The sequence below is a fragment of the Notamacropus eugenii genome, chromosome 1 (assembly GCF_028372415.1).
Source record: "Notamacropus eugenii isolate mMacEug1 chromosome 1, mMacEug1.pri_v2, whole genome shotgun sequence".
Taxonomy (NCBI): Eukaryota; Metazoa; Chordata; class Mammalia; order Diprotodontia; family Macropodidae; genus Notamacropus; species Notamacropus eugenii.
Genome location: NC_092872.1, coordinates 207,614,912 through 207,628,297, shown reverse-complemented (window position 1 = coordinate 207,628,297; position 13,386 = coordinate 207,614,912).

The following is a 13,386-nucleotide window of genomic DNA, read 5'->3' as shown; positions in this document are numbered from 1 at the left end:
TTGTCTCCCCCTTCAGACTGCGGGGGCTCTCTTTGACCTTCCTCTGTATTCCCAGTTCTCAGCATAGGTTACTTTTGTTGGGTCCTGTCCTACCCTTGGTTAGCCCCCTTGGGCGCACCAGGGGACGCCCTTCTCCACTTTTCCTCCAACTCTGTCCAGGCTCGTGACACTATCTGGCTCGTCCTCTGCCGCGGCTCTTCCTTTTGCCTTCAGTCTTTCCCAACATCAGGGCCTTTTCCAATCGGTCCAGTCTTCTCATTATATAGCCCAAGTATTTCGGGGTATCAGACTTTCCAGTGGACAATCTGAATTTATTTCTTTTAATTATTGACTGATTTGATCTCCATGCTCTCCAAGGGGCTCTCAAAAGTCTTCTCCAGCACCACAATTCAAAAACGTCATTTTGTCAGCTTTCCTTATAATCCAAGTCTCATAGCTGTACATTGCTACTGAAAAATCCCCATATCTTTGATTATAGACTTTTGTTGGCAAAGTGCTTTTTAATAGGTTGTCCAGACTTGCTGCAGCTTTCTTTGCAAGGAGCTCTTTTAATTTCATGACTGCAATTGTTGTCTGCAGTGATCTATGAGCCCAAGAATATAAAATCTGACACTGCTTCCATGTCTTTTCGCTGTATTTGCCAATGTGATGGGAAGTGATGGGACCAGGTTCCAAGATCTTAGTATTTTTGATGTTAAGTTTCAATACTCTCCTCCAGTAACACTCTATTTCCAAGTGGCTTCTTAATTTCACTTTCTGCCATCAGTATAATGTGTAGGTATCTGAGATTGTTGATATTTTCCCGGCAACTCTAAATCTGACTTTTAATTCATCCAACCTAGCATTTTACCTAATGTACTCCATTACATAAGTAGGGTAATAATGCCTCATCTTACTCCTTTTCTAATCAAATCAATCAGTTGTTCTGTGTATAATTCTAACTCTTGTTCTTTGGCCTCCATGTAAGTTCCTCAGGAGACAAGTAAGATGATCTGGTATTCCCATCTCTGAGAACTTGCCACATTTTGTTGTGATCCACATAGTCAAAGGCTTTAGTGTATTCAATGAAGCAGAAGTAGAAGTCTTTCTGGAATTCCCTTGGTTTCTCCATAATCTGTTGAATGTTGACAATTTAGTTTATAGTTCCTCTGTCTCTTCAGAAAAAAGCCTGTTCTCATAATTGTCAGTTCACATATTGCTGAAACCTAACTTGAAGAATCTTCAGCATTACCTGGCTGTCTGTGAAATGAATGGAAATGTTTGGTAATTTTAACATTCTTTGATCTTGCCCTTCTCTTTAGGATTGGAATGTAAACTGATCTTTTCCAAGCCAGTGACCACTGTTGAGTTTTCCAAATTTGCTGGCATATTGAATACAGCATTTTAACAGCATCATCTTTTATGATTTTAAATAGTTTAGCATCACCTTCATTAGCCTTATTCTTAGCCACGCTTCTTAAGGCCCACTTGACTTCATGCTCTGGGCTGTCTCATTCTAGATTAAGTAACCATATCACTGTGGTTATTGGTGATGTCAAGATTTTTTTTGGGGGGGAGGTAATAACTCTTTGTAGTGTTCTTGCCACCTCAATCTCTTGTCTTTCTCATTCTATTGTTTTCTTCTATTCCTTTATATTACTCATTTAAGAAAACCTTTTTATTTCTCCTTGCTATTCTCTGGAATTCTATATTCATTTGGGTATATCTTTCCCTTTCTCCTTCCCTTTCACCTTCCTTCTTTCCTCAGTTATTTGTAAGACCTCATCAGACAGTCATTTTGCTTTCTTATTCTTTTTTTTCTTTAGGATGATTTTTGTTGCTGCCTTCTGCATAATATTGTGAACCTCTGTCCATAGTTCTTCAGGCATTCTATCTAACAGACTAATGCCTTAAGTCTATTCATTACCTCCACTTCATATTCATAAGGGATATTATTTACTATACTATATGGTCTGATAGTTTTCCCTGCTTTCAAGTCTGAATTTTTCAATACAAAGTTCATGATCTGAGCCACAGTCAACCCCAGGTCTTGTTTTAACTGGTTGTATAGAGCTTTTCCACCTTTGACTACAAAGTATACATCAGTCTGATTTTTCTGTTGACCATTTGTTGATGTCCATGTGTAGAGTCACCTTTTGGGTTGTTGAAAAATTATTTGCTATGACCAGTGAGTTAGCTTGACAAAACTCTAATAGACTCTGCCTTGCTTCATTTTGTACTTCAAGGCCTACTTCAAGGCCTATCTTTCTTTGTTATTCCGTTTATCTTTTGATTCCCTGCCTCCTCATTCCAATTACCTAAGATGAATGTGATATCTTTTATTGTTTTTTTTTAGTGTTATTTCTAGAAGATGTTGTAGGTCTTCATAGAACTTATTATTTGGCCTCCTTGGCACCAGTGATTGGAACAGAGACATTGTGATGTTGAATGGTTTGCCTTGTATTTGAAAAGATATCATTTTGTCATTGTTGAGATTATACCTCAGTACTGCTTTCCCCATGCTTTTATTGATTGTGAAGGCTATTCCATTTCTTCTAAGGGATTCTTGCCCACAATAGTATATATAATGATGACCTGAATTAAATTATCTATTCCAATCCAATATTTCTACTGGGGAAGAGTGGAGAAGAACTACAAGTAGTTCCAGTGCTAACGAAGCTGCTGGGCCAAAGGTGAAAGGAAGCTCAGCTGAGGGTACATCTGGTGACGAAAGAAAAATCTGATGCTGTGGAGATCAATATTGCCTAGGAACCCCAAATGTAGCAGATAGTAGGCACTTAATAAATGTTCACTGCCTTCACTGACTAACAGCTACCTAATAACCTTGTGAGCCCAGGCAAGTTACCTTCTGTGTCTTATCTAGAAGTGATGAAATTGACTCCTTTTTGTCTCTCAGATAAGGTACAAACTCCTCTTTGTAGATTTTAAAGTTCTTTCAAGCTTGGCCCCAACCTTTCCTTTTTAAAAAAAAACAATTATTATTTTTAAAATTTTGAGTTCTAAATTCTCTCCCTTCCTTCTACCCTCAACTGATCTTTTAAGACTCATATATCAGTCCCAACCAAACTGGTCTTTTCTATGTTCCTCACTGTCTGCCATCCCTTATGCCTCTTCTTCTCACCTTCTGCAATACCTTCCCTCCTCATCTTAGCCTTATACAGCAGAATCTCTTTCTTTCTTTGAGACATATCTCCAGCACTAACTTTCATATGAAGCTTTGCCGGCTCCCAATTCTAAATGCTAAGAGCAATTCCCTCTCTGATGATCTAAGAACCCAAGTGAAAGAGGCAATGGGAGTAGGAGAGGAGAGCTATGATGAAACATAATAGAAATGAGTTGAAGAGACTTTAGAACATGTATAGATGTCCTTGAACTGTCTTGTTGACTGAACCTGTGGTGAACAGAGGCCTCTTGGCTGCTTCTTATTGCCTGTATAATCCAACATAAACTCTTCTGTTAGTCATTGAAAGGCTTTTACAACCTGGCCACAACCTATCTTTCCAGTCTCATTATTTCTCTTTCTAAAATTTATTATTCCATCAAACTAATCTCCTTGCTCTTTCTCACACACCATTGTCCTTCCGAGAGCTCCCAGCCTTTGGATTGGCCATCGCCCCATGCCTAGAATGCACTCCCTCCTCATCTCTGCCTCTTAGAATCCCTTATTTCTTTCAAAACTCAGCTTAAATACCACTTTCTATATGAAATCTTCTCTGATTCCTCAGTTGCTACTTCTCTCCCTGCAAAAATTATCTGATCTTAACTTTTACAGATATTTATTTATGTGTATCTTATTTTCCCTAATAGAATTTTCCAAGGCAAAGACTTTCATTTTTATCTTAGCATCCCTAGTATCTAGCACAATATCCTACACATAGCAAGCACTATGTATATGTTTATTGATCTTTATTTTATAATAGAATCATTCCAGAATACAAGAAAATACAATGATAGCGGTGCACATACAATATATAATCTTAGTAGATTTTCAAATAGATTGAATGGTGAATTGCTTCCTATCCTTTAAAATCCAATTAAAATATCCACTTTTCTATAAAACTATCCCTGTTTTCCCCTTCTGCATTTGGTAATAGTTTTAGACCCTTGGAACATGGTACTTTGGTATCTTGAATGCTCTTACATATTACTGTTCTTGCACTATATTATAAACCTCATTAGGAAACAAGCTTATCTAAACTTTATTTTATCTCCTCTTTTTTTTAGTACAATGCTTCCCACAAAGTAGGTGCTTCATAAAAATAAATGGTTATTGAATTGAATCAAATGGAATATCTTCTCTGCTACCTTTCTAATGTCATTACTGTGACATACTGTATTTTTCTAACCTGAATATATTTTTAGATATCCAAATGAAAATGTTTTCTTTTCATTTAGAAACTCCTCCCCCTTTAAAATTAGAATAGACTTTACAATTTGAAACTTGATGAAGTCCCCTCCTCTTTGTTCTTTCAAAGTGTGAACAGAAACTTCTCATAAAACTCCACTCTGAAGTTTTGTGGAACTAATCACATTCACCACTAGGCTGTGCACATGCACTACTTTAGGCTTGAGACAATACCTGCTTAGGGAAATCTAAGAAATTTAAGATTCATATGGCTTTCTGGTAGGTGGTTTCCTCCTAAATTAATTTTTAGGTTTTGGTAAGATTTTGTGTGGCTTTGCAAATAAATTAACTTTAAAAAATATAAGATTATGAAGAAAAAAATTAAAAAACCCATAAATGTTAGTAGCTCTTATAGGACAAAGTCTAAAAGGAAAGAAGGAAACAAGCATTTATTAAGTACTCACTATGTGCTAGGTACTATGCTTAACCCTTTTAAAATATTGTTTTATTTGATTCTTCCAATAAGCCTAGCAGATAGGTGCTTTCATCATCCCATTGTAAAGCTGAGGCAATTGAAACAAACAAAGGTTAAGTGACTTGCCCAAGGTCATATATCTGTAAAATATCTGAAGCCAGATGTAAACTCAGGTCTTCCTGACTCCAGACCTGGTTGTCTATCCATTAGATAATATATCTAGATAATACATCCACTAGCTGCCTAGATAAACTTTGCTGTGGAAATTGTTGTTACGATCCTAGACTAATAGAAGGGGCCTGCTCTTAATGGAAGTTCTCTTGAGAGCCTTCAAGTACCCTTTAACTGTGGCAAGAAAAGGAAGTTTGGACAAAGCTCCAGATTACTAGTCTCCTACATAGCCTTGTGCCTATGTGCACAATGCTTGCATTAAGAGGCACAGACTTGGAAAGAAAGCAAAGGGGGAAAGGAGGGGAGGAAGGAAAAAAAGTAAGAAAAGCCACTATCTTTTGATAGTGAGCAGGGATAGAATGGCATGTTCCAGCAGTGGTCAGATAGCTGAGATGGAAGGGGAATGTGTGAAATGGTACTGATGTGGCATCCCTAGACCTTGGAGTCTTGGTGGGACTTCAGTGTCTGCAGAGCTAAGTCAAGGCCTTTTGCATATTCTTACCAATCCCAAGAGGTTAACAGATATCCATACTGGCTACTGAAAAGATTCTGAGAGGAGAGAGGGGAGTGATTGGTGGTTTTTCCACCCTCTCCAGCTTTTCCTCTTGCATTGTCTATTATATCTCTCATCTGGAGAGATTCTGTGTGTGTGTGTGTGTGTGTGTGTGTGTGTGTGTGTGTATTTACTTGAATTTCTCATGTTACTTTCATTGCTGTTATACTCTAATTAAATGCCTTTATTATTGGATTTGTGGCTTGTATGGTCTGTAAATAAGAAGTAATTTCATTGGTGGGGGTCTGAGGACACAATTTTTACCATGTATTATTTAAGACAACTTATTCTGATCCTTAATAAACTAGCAAGAACACAGTGTCCTAATAATCAGTACTTTCAGGAGGATATTTATTACAACTGCACATTAAGGAGTAGTGATTTTTCTAATGTGTAAACTCCCAGTGTCATATATATCACAACCATAACCAGGCACTGAGGAGGGATTGGACCTGCTGGTATATCCAGGCACACCTGGATCATGATCTACACATGCCTATGATCACAACTCATCAATAAATCAATGGACAAATTTTAGGAAGTTATCCCCAAGAGGTTGTGTAGCTCTGTAACCAGTTAAGTGTCAGGGGTGAGACTCAGACGTAGGTCTCCTTGACTCAAAGCTCAGTTGTTATATAAACTTGGTACCGAAGAAGGAATAATAACTTAGACTTGGGTTCAAATCTGAACTAGGATATTAACTGGCTTGTGACCTTGGAAATGTCACTTAACTTCCCAGGGCCTCAGTTTCTTCATCTGTACAAGGATGAAATTAGACAAGATGGCCTTTGAGATCCCTTCTTATTCCTACTATTCTCATTTAACAGGATAGTAATTAGATATTTAGTGGTAAACTCAGGTCATAGCAGATTAAGTAGAGGTAAATATTAAGGTCTTTTTAAAATTTTCTCTATATACAGAGATAAAAGGGAAATATAATATGATCTAATTGAGTGAAACAATGGGGTATCATAAAGTGGAAGGGATGTTTCAGGAGCATGGCTAAAGATATTTGAAGTGGCAGAATAGAGCTAAAGAAATTAAATAGAGCCATGGACTTTTACCAAGGCCTAACTTTACATGAGGATGAACGATTCATTGACTAATAGCTGCATTGGCCATGGAATCAATTTAGGATTTGATTCAATTCAATTCAACAAGAATTCATTAATTTCTAACTAGATACATATCAAGGCACACAGGTGGTGGGGATACAAAGAGAAAAAACCCAACAACTCCTGACCTTGAGCACCTTGCATTCTACTGGGAAGATAAGATATGTCCCCAAAAAAGTAAGTTCAAGTTAATTGAAGGAGGAAGGGAGATTTATTGATTAGGGTAATGAGCAAATGTTTTTGCATAGAAGTTTATCCTTTTAAAAAAAAGTGAAGATTCTACAAGTTGGAAGCGAGGAAAGACCTGCATTCTAATACTGAAGAAGTGTTATTGGGACCACAAGGCTGGAGCATTGTACAAGTCTCTCCCTCCTCCACTGAAGAGCCCTTCTTCATTGGGTGCAAGTATGAGATGAGACTCTGTATAGTCCTGAGGGACCCTAGTCTATAATAAGAGGGATTGGGCTCTTTTTCCATACACTGTTAAACTCAGTATACTCCTACCCTAATGAACAAATTGGCTGATGTCTAGGGCTTTCTTCAAAAGGAGGGGGTAAGTTGAATAGGAGTAAAATGGTACTCAATGTACTCATACCAAGTGGGGTATGAGACAGGTAATCTGTTTCTTTACATAATAGATGTTAAATATTTCTCAGCAGCTTAAAACAGGAATTAGTAACTACTGTTATACAATGATTATGATCATATCTTAGGAGATGATGCTTAAACCTCAGAGAACAATAAAACAATCTACAGGACATTTTATATTTGGTTCTATATTTATATAAATAGTTCTATATTTAAAATATATATAGAAAGTTCTATATTTATATTTTGTTCTACACTCTCAAAACAATTCCTGATTGAGGAATCTACTGGTAAAATGGTCAGGGTTGTACCAATCTTTTTGTCAGTGGTCATCCTCTCCTTGAGTGATGGAGCAGTTGTGTAGAACTCTTCCTTTATGGTTATTTGGCTCTGACTTTATGAGACCTAACACTTCCAGACCATTAATGTCTGGATGCCTCATCTCAGTGTGATAGAGTACAAGGGATACCATATTCTAGTACCTCAAAGCTCTCCTTTGAATTATGGATACCTAGGCACTCTAGTATCTTTGCCAAGAAAACCCCAAATGGGTGATGAAGAGTTGGACATGACTGAAATGACTGAATAACAAACCTACTTTCTGGGTTGCAAACTAACTACTACCATACTGGCAAATCTGGGTTCCCAGAGAAGAACTATCACTATCTTGTTATACTCAAATTATCACAGGGCATTAGTTATAACTCTTTTGAGGGGAAATACACTTTCCTTCCTCACTACTCTATCTCAAGCCTCCACTGATTACACAAACCCAGCCATTTGGAGTAATGGCAATTTTAGATCTCAAACATAATAACCATTTTCTTGATAATAAGGCAAAAGAAGTGATGATAATACCACAGGTACTCCTGTATTAAAATGAATTCAGAAGTAATAAGCACATCACAATTTATACTTGAATTCCATCTGAGTCATATTATTCCACCCAATGCATTTAGTATCTGAGACTGTCTGAGCACATACAGAAATCTGCCCAGAAAGCATATGAGTGAGGAAAACCCATGTGCTTAGAATAATTCACAATTCTAGAAATGTAAACTCCTGTCTCAGGAACTGTACATCAAAGTTCCTTTGTGGATGTAATTTTTGTGTTGAGTGGATGCTTCCACGGCTAAACTAAGTTAATCTGATTTATTTCTTACTGGGCACAACATCTCAGTCAAACTAGTTGATCTTTCTAGTGACTTCTCTCATTCTCTGCTTCCAATCCATTCCTCAGTTCAATCAGGGCAATCAGACTTTCATCTTCAGTCTTTAGCAACTATAAATTTCCTCACTTCCAGTTTCATACTGAGGTAATGCAGTTGAGAAATCTTTCCTCTCACCCTGAAACCTCTCCTCATCCTGTTTTCCTCTATCTCTTTCTGTGTCTTTCAACTTCTGTCAAAAATTGAATAAATTGCATTGGTCCAAAAGTAATATGAGAACTCTGCTGTTCATTTCTTGCTAGTATATAACAGGTTATCACATTGAAAAGGAATGCAACTGTCTCAGAACTCTGAATCAGAGTATAAATGCTTCAGTAAGTGTTTCTCTTACAATTCTGATCAGACTTAACAACAAATGCTAAAGGGACAGTACTTATATCACAATCCTCATTTATCCAAGTCCAGAAAGCAAGAAACACAAGAGTAGAAAAGGTAGCCAGGAATCTAGGCACAAGAATGCCTAGACCTTTGCAATGGCTGTCAGGTGATCAGGGTTGCCATGTTTCTGAGGCTAAAAAGCTACCCCTCAGTAGATGCCTTGGTGCTACATGATGCTACCTGGAGAGTCAGAGGAAGAAAATGAACTGGAAACTACTTTGTCTTTTATGTAAAATATCACATTATTCATTTGCATCTATCACAGGGTAGGAAGACCTCTTAGGGCTTTCCACATCATGCCAAATGTAATATACTGCCTATTCAACAGCTATGGAAGATGGAATGTTGAATTTGGAGAGGAGCAGATGAAAAGTCTGAAAAGGCAGGTTGTACCTAAATGATGACAGACTTTAAATCCCAGCTTACAGCATTTGGATTTTAGAAAGAGCCACCAAAGAATTGGAGCAGGGTGGTGACATGGTCAGAATTTACATTAAAGGAATTATTTTGGTAAATGTGTGGAGAGTAGGTTTGAAAGGGGAGAAATCTGAGACAGGGAGACTAATAAGGAGGTATATACTTTAGTCTAGGTAAGAGATGACAGGTCCTTTTACTAGGATGATGGCTGTGTGGGTGGAGAAGAGAGAATGAATGTAAGAAATATGAGGAAAGGAATACATGTTTATTAAGTACATACTATGTGCCAGTCACTATGTTAAGCACCTTATAAATGCTATCACATAGCATATCACATATCACATATGATTCTCATAATAACCCTAGGAGGTAGCTGCTGTTTTGAGCCCCATTTTACAATTGAAGTACTTAAGCTAGACAGAGGTTAAATAACATGCCCAGAGTCACATAACTAGTGAGTAAGTCACATTTGAACTCAGATCTTTCTGACTTCAGATCTCCAGGCTACTTAGCCGCCTTTACTGGTACCTCATATAATTTGAATTAATATAATTTGCATATAGCTAGGTATGTGAATTGCTAATTAATTTATGGAATTATAAAATAGGAGGCAAGCAGGCTTGGTTCTTTGAATACTTACAGGAAGGATCCCCATGGCAGTTGGAAATGAAGCTGCAATGACACTTTTATAAAGCACAGAGGGAATAGGGGTAAACAGCAAAAAAGGGGGGGGAATCATACTGAGGTAGATGACATGGGGACAAGCATGGGGTAGAAGGCAGGCAATGTGGGAAAGCGAATGGGAAAAGAGACACAGAGTCACTAACCTAACCATGAATTGGGGCTGGAAGCATGGACCCAGGATGGAGAAGAAAAACTGCTGACAGGGGAGGGGGGAGGAAGACGGGGAGGGAAAGTGGGGAAGAGCAATTTGAAGTCTCATTTTTATAGGGTTTTTTGGAGCAGGTTAGACTAACTCTTATCTGTGCCATCTTGGAGTTAGTTCATTAAGGTATCCACATTTCAAAGTTGTCAGTAAAACTTTGGAGTTAGCATATCCATGTAATTTCAGAGTTATCAGTAACATTTGGTGTTCTGTGATGGACTCTGAATGTAGACTGAAGTATACAGTTATCTCTTCTACTATCTCAGGGATTAGGGGTGTGCTGTCCCCCATAGTCTGGATAATCTGCAGAAAATTTTTTGACCCTCCTTTTGCAACAGAGAAGAAGCATAAATTGCTATGGTATTAAAAGATAAAATATGTTGATATTATACAATACCATACATATATTTTATGTTTCTGAGTTTCTAAATTTTTTCTGTGTCATCTGTGGCTGCCACAAAACTCCTATGTAGGAAAAATTCCCATGTAATTTCGTATGCCTACTTGTGATATATCAAAACCATGATGGGAAAAGTTACAATGTGGAAGGGATAACTGCTTTTTTTAACTTTCTGTTTTTTGCTTTTCTTTCTTTTTTTGGTCTCATTTTCTTTCACAGCATGGCAAATATGTTTTGCATGACTGTACATATATAATCTATACCAAACTGCTTACCTTCTCAAGAAGAAAAGAGGGGAGGGAGGGAGAGAATTTGGATTCAAAATTTTAAAACATGAATGTTAAAAAGTGTTTTTACATGCAACTTTTGCATGGAAAAAATAAAATGAAAATAAATTTTTTAAAAAATTGGTGTTCTGCTGTTCTTACTGTGAATGTTTGAAGCTTATCTGAGGCTTACATATTATAGGACCAAAAGGCTCTGACAGCAGAGCCTCTGATTTAGTTCATAGTATCAGGATGTGATTTTCGGTTAATATGCAATATAGTTTTGCAAATTAGGCTCCTTTGATCTTTGGGATTTTCTGTATGTGACTTTTAAATTTCCTTTTGCAATCTTATTTCCTGTTATTGCTACTTTATACTGGCTACTTAAAAATTTCATTACTAGAAGTGGAGCTAGTGGTGAGGGAGACCAGAACAAAATATAATTTTAAATAAGGAGGGAAGAGCAAGTGGAGAATCAAGGATGACCCTGATTTTGTGAAACAAAGATTAGAATCTTTATTTACTTCTTGAAATTATAGAAAGCAGTCAGAGCACAGGCAAACAGGCAGAGTGGAAACTCCTGGAATCACAGGACCTAGGTCATGACCATAGCTTCCCAAAGATACTTCCCCCTAGGGGAATGCTGGAATGATCCATGGGGGCAATAGTAGCCTTGGGTGCAACTGGGGAGCTTTGAATAAAAATAAAGGGACAGGGAAAGCATACAAAAAGAAGAGAAGAAAAATTTGAAACAACATTTGCACGTTTCATCTGTTGTTTAATCAAGTGAAAGTTGTAGTGATTACATTATTTTCCAAGTAAACACACAAAATGCAAATGATAATTCATCAGTGGTCAAGTCCACTAACAGATCTTAACAAGCAAGTGCTGGCAGGCAAGTATGTGGAGCATTGTCAGGAAATTCAGAATATATCATTAGAAGGAGTATGTGTGTGTAACACTTACAATATGATACTATATAGTTACATGATGCAATATTGTATCACCAAAATTTCAGTGCAGGAAAAAAAATACAAATTTAAAATAAATTATTAAATTTAAGATACATCATTTAAAAATATATTTTATATTCTTATGAAATGACACAAATTAAAAAAAACCAAACTGTTAAAGGGTTAAAGAAAGTAGATTTTCAGGAGAGTGTTGAATAATTTTTTTTTGAAAAGGGGGAGGCAAGCCAGATAAGTTTGGGAACCTCTGATTCTGACTCTCCTACTTCTTTCTACCTTTCTTCAAGGTCAGAACAAGTCATTTAATGTCTCAGGACCTCATCTTCCCCGGCTGTATGATGAAGGGGTGGGGCTAAATGGCTTCTGAGGTCTTTTCTACCTCTAAATCTAGGATCTTGAAAGTTTATGGATAAGCAATGAAGACTTTCTCGCTCTAAATGAATAGAAGAATGCATACAAAAAACTCACCCCATGAGAAAGCAAGGATAGACTGTGATTTTTACCTATGGAGAGAGGGTTCACATTGATGAGATAACCCTCCAGCTTCTAAATTCCATGACCTCCCCAAAGAGCCATGGTCTAGTGCATGCAAAGAGCACTGAATTTTGAAGAAGACCTTGGGTCAAGTCTTGGCTACACCGCTGACTCACTGTTTGATTTGGGAATATCATGTAACTTCAATAAGCCCTAGTTTCTTTATCTTTTAGATTGAGATAATACCTTTACCACCTACCTCAGAGGAGCATTGGATGAAGTAAGCCCTGGGACAGAAAGAAAGCATTCTATAATGTTAAAGGATGGTTACTTTGTTGCTGCTGGAGAGAAGAGGAAAGCAGGAGACCAGTGGTCCCACCAATGGGGAGAAAGTATCTATTCTAGGATGGTGCTTGGTAATACCCTCAAAGCCCAAATCAGCCCAAATCATGAAACGCAACATGGTACAGTAGAAGAAATGATGGATTTGCGAATAGAAGGTCCATGTTCAAGTCCCAGCTCTGCCATTTATAACCAATGTGACCTTGAGCAAATCACTTAACCTCTGTGGGCCTCAGTTTCCTTGTCTGTAAAATGAAGTTGGACTCTAGACTACTTGTGTGCCCCTTCTTGCTCCAAATCTATCAACCTATGTTGCATAAGCATTTTGTAACTTATTTAAACATGAGTGGATATTATTAAGAGTTCTAATAGAATACCATTTAGGAAATATGGTAGCAATCCTTACGTATTCCTACACTGTTCTTTCCATATTCCCACAGGACACTCCTGGGCATTAAGAGATTCACAGCTAGATAATCTGAATTTTATCTTTCAAATAAATAGAAAGTATATATCATATATGTGTGTATACATAGAGAGAAACTATATATTTTAAAAGTATATATTTTAAAAATTATATATTTTTAAAAGTACACAATAGAAAACATGTAAATAGAAATTATAGTCTTAAGAGAATGAGTGAACAAGGCATTAATTGCTTGCTATATGCAAAACACTGTTCTAAGTGCTAGAGACAGAAATGGAAAAGTAAAACTGTCCCTACCCTCACAGAACTTCCATTCTAATTGGAGAAATAACTCATATGGAAGGTTTTA